Genomic DNA, 10,559 nt, shown 5'->3' with positions numbered 1-10,559 from the left:
TATATATATATATAGTGGTGCTTGAAAGTTTGTGAACCCTTTAGAATTTTCTATATTTCTGCATAAATATGACCTAAAACATCATCAGATTTTCACACAAGTCCTAAAAGTAGATAAAGAGAACCCAGTTAAACAAATGAGACAAAAATATTTTACTTGGTCATTTATTTATTGAGGAAAATGATCCAATATTACATATCTGTGAGTGGCAAAAGTATATGAACCTTTGCTTTCAGTATCTGGTGTGACCCCCTTGTGCAGCAATAACTGCAACTAAATGTTTGCGGTAACTGTTGATCAGTCCTGCACACCGGCTTGGAGGAATTTTAGCCCGTTCCTCTGTACAAAACAGCTTCAACTCTGGGATGTTGGTGGGTTTCCTCACATGAACTGCTCGCTTCAGGTCCTTCCACAACATTTCCATTGGATTAAGGTCAGGACTTTGACTTGGCCATTCCAAAACATTCACTTTATTCTTCTTTAACCATTCTTTGGTAGAATGACTTGTGTGCTTAGGGTCGTTGTCTTGCTGCATGACCTACCTTCTCTTGAGATTCAGTTCATGGACAGATGTCCTGACATTTTCCTTTAGAATTCGCTGGTATAATTCAGAATTCATTGCTCCATCAATGATGGCAAGCCGTCCTGGCCCAGGTGCAGCAAAACAGGCCCAAATCATGAAACTACCACCACCATGTTTCACAGATGGGATAAGGTTCTTATGCTGGAATGCAGTGTTTTCCTTTCTCCAAACATAACGCTTCTCATTTAAACCAAATAGTTCTATTTTGGTCTCATCTGTCCACAAAACATTTTTCCAATAGCCTTCTGGCTTGTCCACGTGATCTTTAGCAAACTGCAGACGAGCAGAAATGTTCTTTTTGGAGAGCAGTGGCTTTCTCCTAGCAACCCTGCCATGCACACCATTGTTGTTCAGTGTTCTCCTGATGGTGGACTCATGAACATTAACATTAGCCAATATGAGAGAGGCCTTCAGTTGCTTAGAAGTTACCCTGGGGTCCTTTGTGACCTCGCCGACTATTACACGCCTTGCTCTTGGAGTGATCTTTGTTGGTCGACCACTCCTGGGGAGGATAACAATGGTCTTGAATTTCCTCCATTTGTACACAATCTGTCTGACTGTGGATTGGTGGAGTCCAAACTCTTTAGAGATGGTTTTGTAACCTTTTCCAGCTTGATGAGCATCAACAATGCTTTTTCTGAGGTCCTCAGAAATCTCCTTTGTTCATGCTATGATACACTTCCACAAACATGTGTTGTGAAGATCAGACTTTGATAGATCCCTGTTCTTTAAATAAAACAGGGTGCCCACTCACACCTGATTGTCATCCCATTGATTGAAAACACCTGACTCTAATTTCACCTTCAAATTAACTGCTAATCCTAGAGGTTCACATACTTTTGCCACTCACAGATATGTAATATTGGATCATTTTCCTCAATAAATAAATGACCAAGTATAATATTTTTGTCTCATTTGTTTAACTGGGTTCTCTTTATCTACTTTCACGACTTGTGTGAAAATCTGATGATGTTTTAGGTCATATTTATGTAGAAATATAAAAATTTCTAAAGGGTTCACAAACTTTCAAGCACCACTGTATATATATATATATATATATATATATATATATATATATATATATATATATATATATATAATTTCAAAAATATAGAAATGTCACCTAGTGAATGGATGCTGTATGAGTTGTGGGATTTTGTTACAGCTCTACAATTTAAAGTATCATACACAGATTTCTTTCTGTTTTACGAAACTGTGCATCAGAGGAGCTCACTCAAACAACAAATCTGAATGCTGTTACATGATGGAAGATCCTGCAGGCCCTTAATTGGCCACAGCATGTTTGGTACATCTCTGCATCTCCCTGCTTCAAGCTGTGGACTCCTTTACTCATTCATAGTACCCCTGCTGTCCATAATCTACCCACTGTATCATATAAAAAGACTGTAATTACATTCTTGAAATACAGAAGATTTCTACCACATTGTTTTAAGGTTAGGAGCATGCAATATGCATCTGAGTTAAAGAACATGAAATCCAGTGAATCCTGAGGTTATTTACCCTGTTCAGGATAAGATTGGGTGACAGAAGGATCTCGGGATGTCAGAGGTAGGGTGTAAATACCCGTTGGGCAGATGGACATGCAACCCTTGAACATGTGGGTGTAGTTTTGTGCGACCTAACCAGCATCACCATAGCAGCTCCACTCTAATCATGGTCTTCATGTCCTCAAGCTACACAGTGTGGTCCGCAGACATTCTGGCTGCAGCCGAGAAACCGCTCTTGGCCACATAAACTTCTTTTGTTTTACTGAACCGTGCTGGTGACCTCCGTCTGGCCTCACGATCACCCTGACCTCTGAGCTTCCAGCGCTGGACCAGAACAACTTAACATTCTACAGGTCTCTCTCTTCCCTAAACAGCCAAGAACAGAGCCAAGCTTTTTGCCTACACCTCTTATAGAGTTAAGGCAATCATTTCATTTCCAAGTAATAAATCTGAAGTGCTTTCGTTCTCCTTACTCCTGGCTGGTGTGTATGTGCGTGCGTGCGTGCATGCGTGCGTGTGTGTGTGTGTGTGTGTACATGAGTGTGAGTGTTTGTTGGTTCACCGCGTGCCGCCTGCTGTGTGCGCAAGCCACAGGTTGCGCATTTGGTTTTAATTGTGGCGATTTCAGCCCCCTGTGCAAATGGAAAGCACATGGGCACTCCTCCACCTGCCTCCAGTCAGCTACTGACAGAAAGCCGTACTGACCAAAGGAGGAAAAGTAGAACAGGAGACATTTTCAAGGACTTGTGGAAGTTGAAGGAGTACCTCTGGATGTTAGAAACAATAGTAGTTTATATCTTGAATGTAAAATATAATCTGTAAGAGGTTAAATGGAATTCTAAAATGAATACTGTTTTAGTATCTGATGTTGGAAGCAGAGTGTAATGCAGCTCTGTGTCTCGCAGGCAGAGGGAGCAGTGATTTCTGGGCCTCCTGTGGCTGCACGGGCCCCTTGTCACTGAACGGTTCGGACATGTGTGTGTCTGTATGGCTTGATAAGAAACACATGCAATCTCGTCAAAGCAACCCCTCTTGTATGTTTCCCTTTGCTGAGGCGAGAACATAAACAAGCTGATTCAGATTAAAGAACATTTTGTCAAAATATTTAAACCCACACAAGCCAGGCTGAACTGAAATATCCATGGGAATATGATGACTGCTGCCCCATGAGATACCTGCCTAAATGCTCGACAAGAAAGGCGCTTTGATGATGACTCTGTTTCCAAGTCTGAGGCAATTATATGAAGAAGAAATGAGTAAGATTGCAGAAAGCTTTCTATCATTCAGTCCAAGGCTTGTAATTATCAGATTGTTTAAAGATGTGTAATATTATTTTTGCGGTAAGAAAACCCAAACTATCATAAAGCATTTTTAGTCCTCAGTTATAAAAAAGGGTCTCTAGATGTAATACAGTCAGCTTGTAATACATAAATAAATAAGGAATTACAAGAACAATAAGTGTATGAAGGCTTAAGGTCATAAAACCAGATGAATGTGTGTGAATTAAACAATGTGAACTGAAAGAACAAAAGCTATTGATATAATGTGGGCTATTTGCAGGTCATCTTGTTTGATTTTGACTTCAGAAATTTTAAAAGTGGTTTCTTTGCTAAATGTAATATTTTGTATGACATATTTTTAAATATATTTTTTAATTAGAGAACTGGATTAGACGAGATCACTTGCGTTGCTGTTGTCTGGATGAACAAACAGTGCTCCATACAAACCTTCAGAACTACTTGGAAACTTGAATACACACAAGCATGGGTATATATTCAGCCCCCAAGGAAACAAATGTTCACAATTTTAACTTCCCTTCCTCTGAGACCAACTTCTGAATACATACTTGTTGACAAATGGGGACTGGGACAATTTTGCTTTATATACGTCCATTATCTGTAGCCACTTATCCTGTCCTACAGGGTCGCAGGCAAGCTGGAGCCTATCCCAGCTGACTATGGGTGAGAGGTGGGCGGGGTACACCCTGGACAAGTCGCCAGATCATCACAGGTCTGACACATATAGACACAGACAACCATTCACACTCACATTCACACCTACGGTCAATTTAGGGCCACTAATTAGCCTAACCTGCATGCCTTTGGACTGTGGCAGAAACCAGAGCACCCAGAGGAAACCCACGCAGGCATGGGGAGAACAACTCCACACAGAAAGGCCCCTGTCAGCCGCAGGGCTCGAACCCAGGACCTTCTTGCTGTGAGGCGACACACACACACACACACACACACACACACACATATATATATATATATATATATATATATATAAGGGTAAGTCAAAAAGTTCTAAGCCAGATGTTATAATTTAAAAAGGTGTGAAAGACATCCCCCAGAATTCTACAAAGAAGGAATTCTCCGATGGAAACACCACTTGGAGAAGTGTTTAGACTTAAATGGAGGATATGTAAAGAAATAGCTTTGTTATTTTCATAAATAAATATTTTTTTTTTCAATTTGTCTTAAAACTTTTTGACTTACCTTCATATATATAAGTGATGCCTCCTGTCCATCGTTTTAATGACTAACAGATAACTTTCTAATTTTCCATGGCAGGTCCAGCACAATCTTTAATTGGATAGAAACTGTAGCAGCTGTTCAAAATCAGCTCCAAATTCTCATGATTGCCTTTATGAAGTGGTGCTTCCCTTCATACTATACAAACCAGCTGCCATATAAAGATCATCTTCCATTTCATTTGGAGTCACTCAGCTCTGCTTTGAGCATCCCCCACCCTCCCCCTCCCTTATTTATACCCCTCTGTTCCATTTAAGAAACCTCAACCCTTTCGAGGTCACTGCCAGCCAACCAAATGAGTTTTGAATGTTCGCGTTATTTATGATTAGGTATCAATTCACAGTACAAATCCCTTGCAGATGTTTGCATCTTCCCTATATGCATGTATGCATGTGTGTCTGTGCATGTGCACCTGGTGTGTCTTGTATGAATTATACATACAGCAGGTGTTACCGTTTACTGCTAAGCTCTGCCTTTAAGTTATATAGAGACACCCTCCTTTAAGACATGTACATCCAATACGAAAAGAAGAACCTACAACTTCTTATAGTTAACATTTTTTTGTATATCCTCTGTAAATAACTGTAAGATCTATTGGTGCTGTATCTAAATGAGGGTGGTTAGCTTTTGTATCTCAACTCAACCAGGTCTTTCTAAATTAGCTTTTTAAACATTATATCCAGCTAGGCTTTCAGGTTTTAGGTTTGTCCGAATGAGATGAACGTGGTCTATTTTAAGTGCTAACACCATAAGCATACCTACTAAAAGGAAGAAATGCCGATCATGAGGGTGAATATTTTTATTGAGTATTATTGACTTGATTCTGCAGAGTCTGGGAGCAAAAGCCCCATTATCTATTTAAGCTGAACCTAAAGCCCCCCACCTCAACCCAACAACCCCCATCCCCTCAAACACACACACACACACACACACACACACACACACACACACACACACACACACACACACACACACACACACACACACACACACACACAAGCAACCAAAAGGAATGATAATTTTGTCCAAATTAGTTCAAGGTGTGATTGCAGCAACACACCCATGTGTGTACCTTCCTCATAAAGTCATTTGGTTTATTTTCCTTCTGATTTGCATGGTGCATGTGGTCTGGTTAGGGTGAAAATATACCTTGTTCATTTACATTATATCTAGCCCTGTAAATAGTCTATTCTCTTTCCTGAGTATGGGATGACCCCTTCATCCTGTGACAACCAACACATTCTCCTCACTGTCTGGTAGATTAAGGATTTTGGGAGAGCCGAGAAACAAATTCAAATTTACTAACATTTTTTTTTTTCATCTAGAGATCAAGTTTGATAAGGCTGCAATGCGCTATCACACCAGCAGATGGCGTCTTCAAAGCTCTGGTATGTCTAACAGTCGAACAGTAAAACCTTCACACGTCTGACTTCCATACATAAACTTAGTCTGGATTCCCCCCCCCCCCCCCCCCATGTTGTTCCAGTGACTTCGAACCCATGTTTATTTCAGTTTTCCTTCATAGAAAATAGTCCTTTTCATTTTAAAATTCCTGTTTTTTTTCTGTAGGAAAGGTTCGATTACACAGCCCATTCTTCTAACCTGACTGTGAGCAACCACTCAGTAAATAGATCACGATCAACTAGAACAGCTGAACAGACACCACTCACGAACACATGCCCTCACATGCACATGTAACTCTGGATGCCGTGTATGTTGAAGTGCAGCACACACACTCATACACACCACCCAGTGTGTACAGGAGGTGGAGAGGGTACGGAATGAGAATGAGATGAGGCTAAACGCTGAGGGATTCAAAGGACAAGAGAGCCAGCATGCATGACCTTGCTCAGCCCCTCCCCTTCTGCTCCAACATCTGGTTTGTCCATCCTTAGCCCTGGATGTGCTCCCTCTGGCACACACAACCTTCCACATACACTTATTCAACACAGGATACTGAGGACACACAAACACACATACATAACTTTCCACCTTATGCCTTTTAAATGTTCTGCCATGCCATCATACCTTCCCTACTTTTTTAAATGATCTGAAAATTTTGCATGAGTTTGAAGCTGCAGAAACAACAGCTAACCTTACCTGCACCCTTCCCCCTCTTAGTCCCTGTCTTCCTCCAAGAAGGACCCCAGTCCTCTCTCCAAAGCCCTGCCTTCCTCTGGGCTGACACACCTGCCCCCCCCCCCCCCCCCCCCCCCCACTTGATCTTTTACAGCACTTCAGAGGCAGGAGTTTTTCAACCCTTTATTTGGGATGTGTGTGACAGAGCTTAAAGAACCTTCCGTGGAAATATATTCTGCCTCCTCGTGAGCCCCCACCCTGTGAGCCTGCATCTCATAACACTATGAAAAGATGAGGGTTTAAGGTCCATTACAATACATTTAACTGTGCTAGGGGAAAACAATTGCTTCACTCATGTCGTCTAAACTAGTTTTTGAGATTAGAGTAATGATGATATTCAGCTTTGTGCTGGGATGGTAAGAGAGTTATACCGTAATTGCATATGAAGTAAAACCCATTTGTGTTTTAAAATAGAAATCTGTAGTGTAAACACAGAAACCTCCCTCATATATATATATATATACACAGGATGGGCCAAAGGTAGGTATACAGTATTTATTCATTATTCCTCTGTCAAATTTCTATGTTACTGTGTGACAGTGTGGGGGATAGGTTCCCAGAACGTTAATGGAGGACATTTCAAGCACCTAAGAGACTAAACATGACTCAATCAGTACTCAATACAAAATAAATAAATAAATAAAGTCTACCTACTTTTGGCCCACCATATATATATCATCTCATTATCTCTAGCAGCTTTATCCTTCTACAGGGTCGCAGGCAAGCTGGAGCCTATCCCAGCTGACTACGGGCGAAAGGCGGGGTACACCCTGGACAAGTCGCCAGGTCATCACAGGGCTGACACATAGACACAGACAACCATTCACACTCACATTCACACCTACGGGTAATTTAGAGTCACCAGTTAACCTAACCTGCATGTCTTTGGACTGTGGGGGAAACCGGAGCACCCGGAGGAAACCCACGCGGACACGGGGAGAACATGCAAACTCCACACAGAAAGGCCCTCGCCGGCCCCGGGGCTCGAACCCAGGACCTTCTTGCTGTGAGGCGACAGCGCTAACCACTACACCACCGTGCCGCCCTATATATATATATATATACTATAGTATACTATATATACTAGATTACACACACACACACACACACACATATATATATATATATATATGTGTGTGTGTGTGTGTGTGTAATCTAGTTCCAGGGCACCATCCTGATTCTGGTTTTAAAAATTCTGAAACCTACTAAAGCGTCTTTTTCCACAGAGGTATTATGAATAATATTATAAAATTCCTGGCTAATTATTTAAATTAAATTACAGGAAATAAAAACTAAATCAAAAATACAAATAATTAACTATATAAGCAACTGGCTAATGCATATAATTTAATCATTTCTTTATGTAAAATGCTTCACTGACCCCAACTACACCCCAAAGCTGTACAGGAGAATTTTGGAGAGGAAAAAGGCAGTGCTGTTTATCAGGGAATTGCCTGCCCAAGCATCTGACCTCAACCATATTGAGCTGCTATAAGAGGAGACAGATTGAAAGGTATAAGAGATAAAGATCTGTGGCATCTAGTGCCACAAACTTCTGGGATGTTCAAGAGACAGGAGAAATCATCTTTTGCAACAGCTTGGTATAACTGACTTTATTATTAAAAAGGTAAATATTCTCACACTTTTTAAAGGCGGTGAACCTAAATAGAAAAGACACATTTAAAGAACCCATCTTAGGAATGTTGTATGTTGTCGTGTCATGGCCCATTATCTCTACATTGGCTCCCCCACTAGCACAAAACATGCAGTCCACAAGACACCTATGTGCACATTGGAGATACAGCCTTTCTGGTTTAGAAATATTTTCAATGGCCTTAGGATGAAGACAGTAGCCATGAAACCACTTCAAATGACAATAGCATTTCCACTTGCCATAAATACCATATTGCTTAAGTCAGACTGGGTTGAACTCAGGTTTGCTGTATTCTTGACTTCCCTGTTCTATATTCATTGCATATAGAGTCGATACACTATGATACAACCCCAGGAATCATAATTACATTAGTTGGAAAAGATGCTGGGGGTAAGTGTGTGTAAGGGAGGGGGCTCATCCTATTTTGTAGAAATGCTGAAACTCCAGGAGGTCTGACAGCCAATTAAATAAGCACCAATCCAGCTCCTCCCTACCCCCACAGATCCTGCGCTCTCAAACTCTTCGTCCCACCCCTATTCAATACTCATTCCTCACTGAGAGTGTGAAAGAGCAGGAGAGAGGGAGGGAGAGCTTTTCCACTGAAATCTCCTGTGTCTCTGTCTGCTAGTCATAGCCATGGGCCACTGGAGGTAGAGCAACCAGACCAAAGAGCAGAGGAAGGGGGTTGAGACTTCAGATATGCCCGGTAGCCTACATGTCAGTGGGGTATTGTCTGAGACCCACAGAGCCCACAGAGCCCAGTTTAGCCCAGAGCCCCTCAAATCACAGGCCTGGCCATCTACCTCACCAGCTGTTAAGGAGGAGCTGATGATGGAATTTCTTAATCACAATAATATCAGCACGACAGGACCATTGCACTGACTGACTAAGATATTTTAAACAATTGTGTGAGACATTTCTATTTTACTTTTTTTTGGCATTATTAATATGATTTTTTTTTCACCTTGGAAATTGTGCAAATGTCTTTATTCATAATCGGCCATGTTAAAGCAATCAGGAATTACTAGGCTCCCAGGCTATCTCAATCAATGAAATCCATGACATGTAATGCCATATGTGCTGGCAAGTAAATAATGACCTAAACAAAAACATTACATTTTAAAAAGAGAGTAAATAAATGAATGATTAAATATCGATATTTGGAATTTGTTATCATATAAATAGAATAAACTGTAGTTTATCAAAAGCGGAAACGGACTCACATGTGCTCATATTTTGCAAAAACACTTTTATTACTGTCAAAGCATTTGTAGTCGGATTAAATACAAGGGTCTGAAGTGGGAATCCAGCCCAGCATAAATTAGATACAGAGATATATCCTCCATACTGGGCTTCTGCAGTCTGAATGGCAGAGGAATGTCACAAAAGAGAAAAATAGACACAGGGCAACAGCAAAGACAATCACACTGCATGAAATATGACTGCCTTGATTCATCACCGGTCATCAATCATCAATCATCAAACAACACAGGTTGCATGTAACACACACACACACACACACATATATACACACACACACACACAGAGTTATGTGCAGTCTTCGGCACTCTATTTTTACAAATACAACTTTGGTGTATATGTTTTTTTAAAATCTTACATCTTCATTATCTTAATTAGTTTTCCAGCACAAAATTAAATGTTACAGAAAAAAGTTTGCATGCCAGTAAAGAAAGCACCGTATTACATAAGAGACACTTTTCAGACAAAAATACAATGAAGGCTGCTGGGTTTTGCTGTAAAAATAAGAAGCGAATGTGACTGTCAAAGTCTCCAGAAAAACTCTCTGGTTCTGCAACATGCTCAGTAAAACTTACAGCACATTTCCTTATAAAACTGCACACAGTGACACTACTAACTTTTTTTTCCCCCAGCAAAGAGTCATCACATCAAATATTGTCTTTGTTTCATTGAGTACTGTTTACTGTTCTGTATGGTATTTTTTACATTTAGAAATAATCGACTTAATTATTTTTGAAGGCAACTTTACTCAACAGCAGTACTCTGTGTGTGTGTGTGTGTGTGTGTGTGTGTGTGTGTGTGTGTACAAATGGATGAATGAATGAATATTAGATAAACAGTACCGTTTATACCGTTTAAGATGAATTTTGAAACCTTGTCGA

At 40.5% G+C, this 10,559-nt stretch overlaps 1 protein-coding gene across 2 annotated transcripts in view; it reads left to right on the top strand.

Moving 5' to 3' along the window:
• The first annotated feature begins 3,250 nt into the window (after window positions 1–3,250).
• The window catches only part of bahcc1b (BAH domain and coiled-coil containing 1b), a 444,689-nt gene continuing 437,380 nt past the window's right edge, over window positions 3,251–10,559 (top strand). Inside the window, exons 1-4 of one of the 2 annotated variants that reach the window (XM_060940000.1) lie at window positions 3,251–3,347; window positions 4,207–4,308; window positions 5,951–6,013; window positions 6,195–6,233. The gene's annotated coding sequence lies outside the window, so the exon portion shown is untranslated. Of the gene's footprint in view, window positions 3,348–4,072; window positions 4,309–5,950; window positions 6,014–6,194; window positions 6,234–10,559 lie in introns of those variants that run through there. The other variant, XM_060939997.1, reaches the window with a different exon arrangement.

This window comes from Neoarius graeffei, chromosome 14, assembly GCF_027579695.1.
Source record: "Neoarius graeffei isolate fNeoGra1 chromosome 14, fNeoGra1.pri, whole genome shotgun sequence".
In the NCBI taxonomy this organism is placed as follows: Eukaryota; Metazoa; Chordata; class Actinopteri; order Siluriformes; family Ariidae; genus Neoarius; species Neoarius graeffei.
The sequence above is the reverse complement of the archived record's forward strand: the minus strand, read 5'-3'. Positions and strand labels throughout refer to the sequence as shown.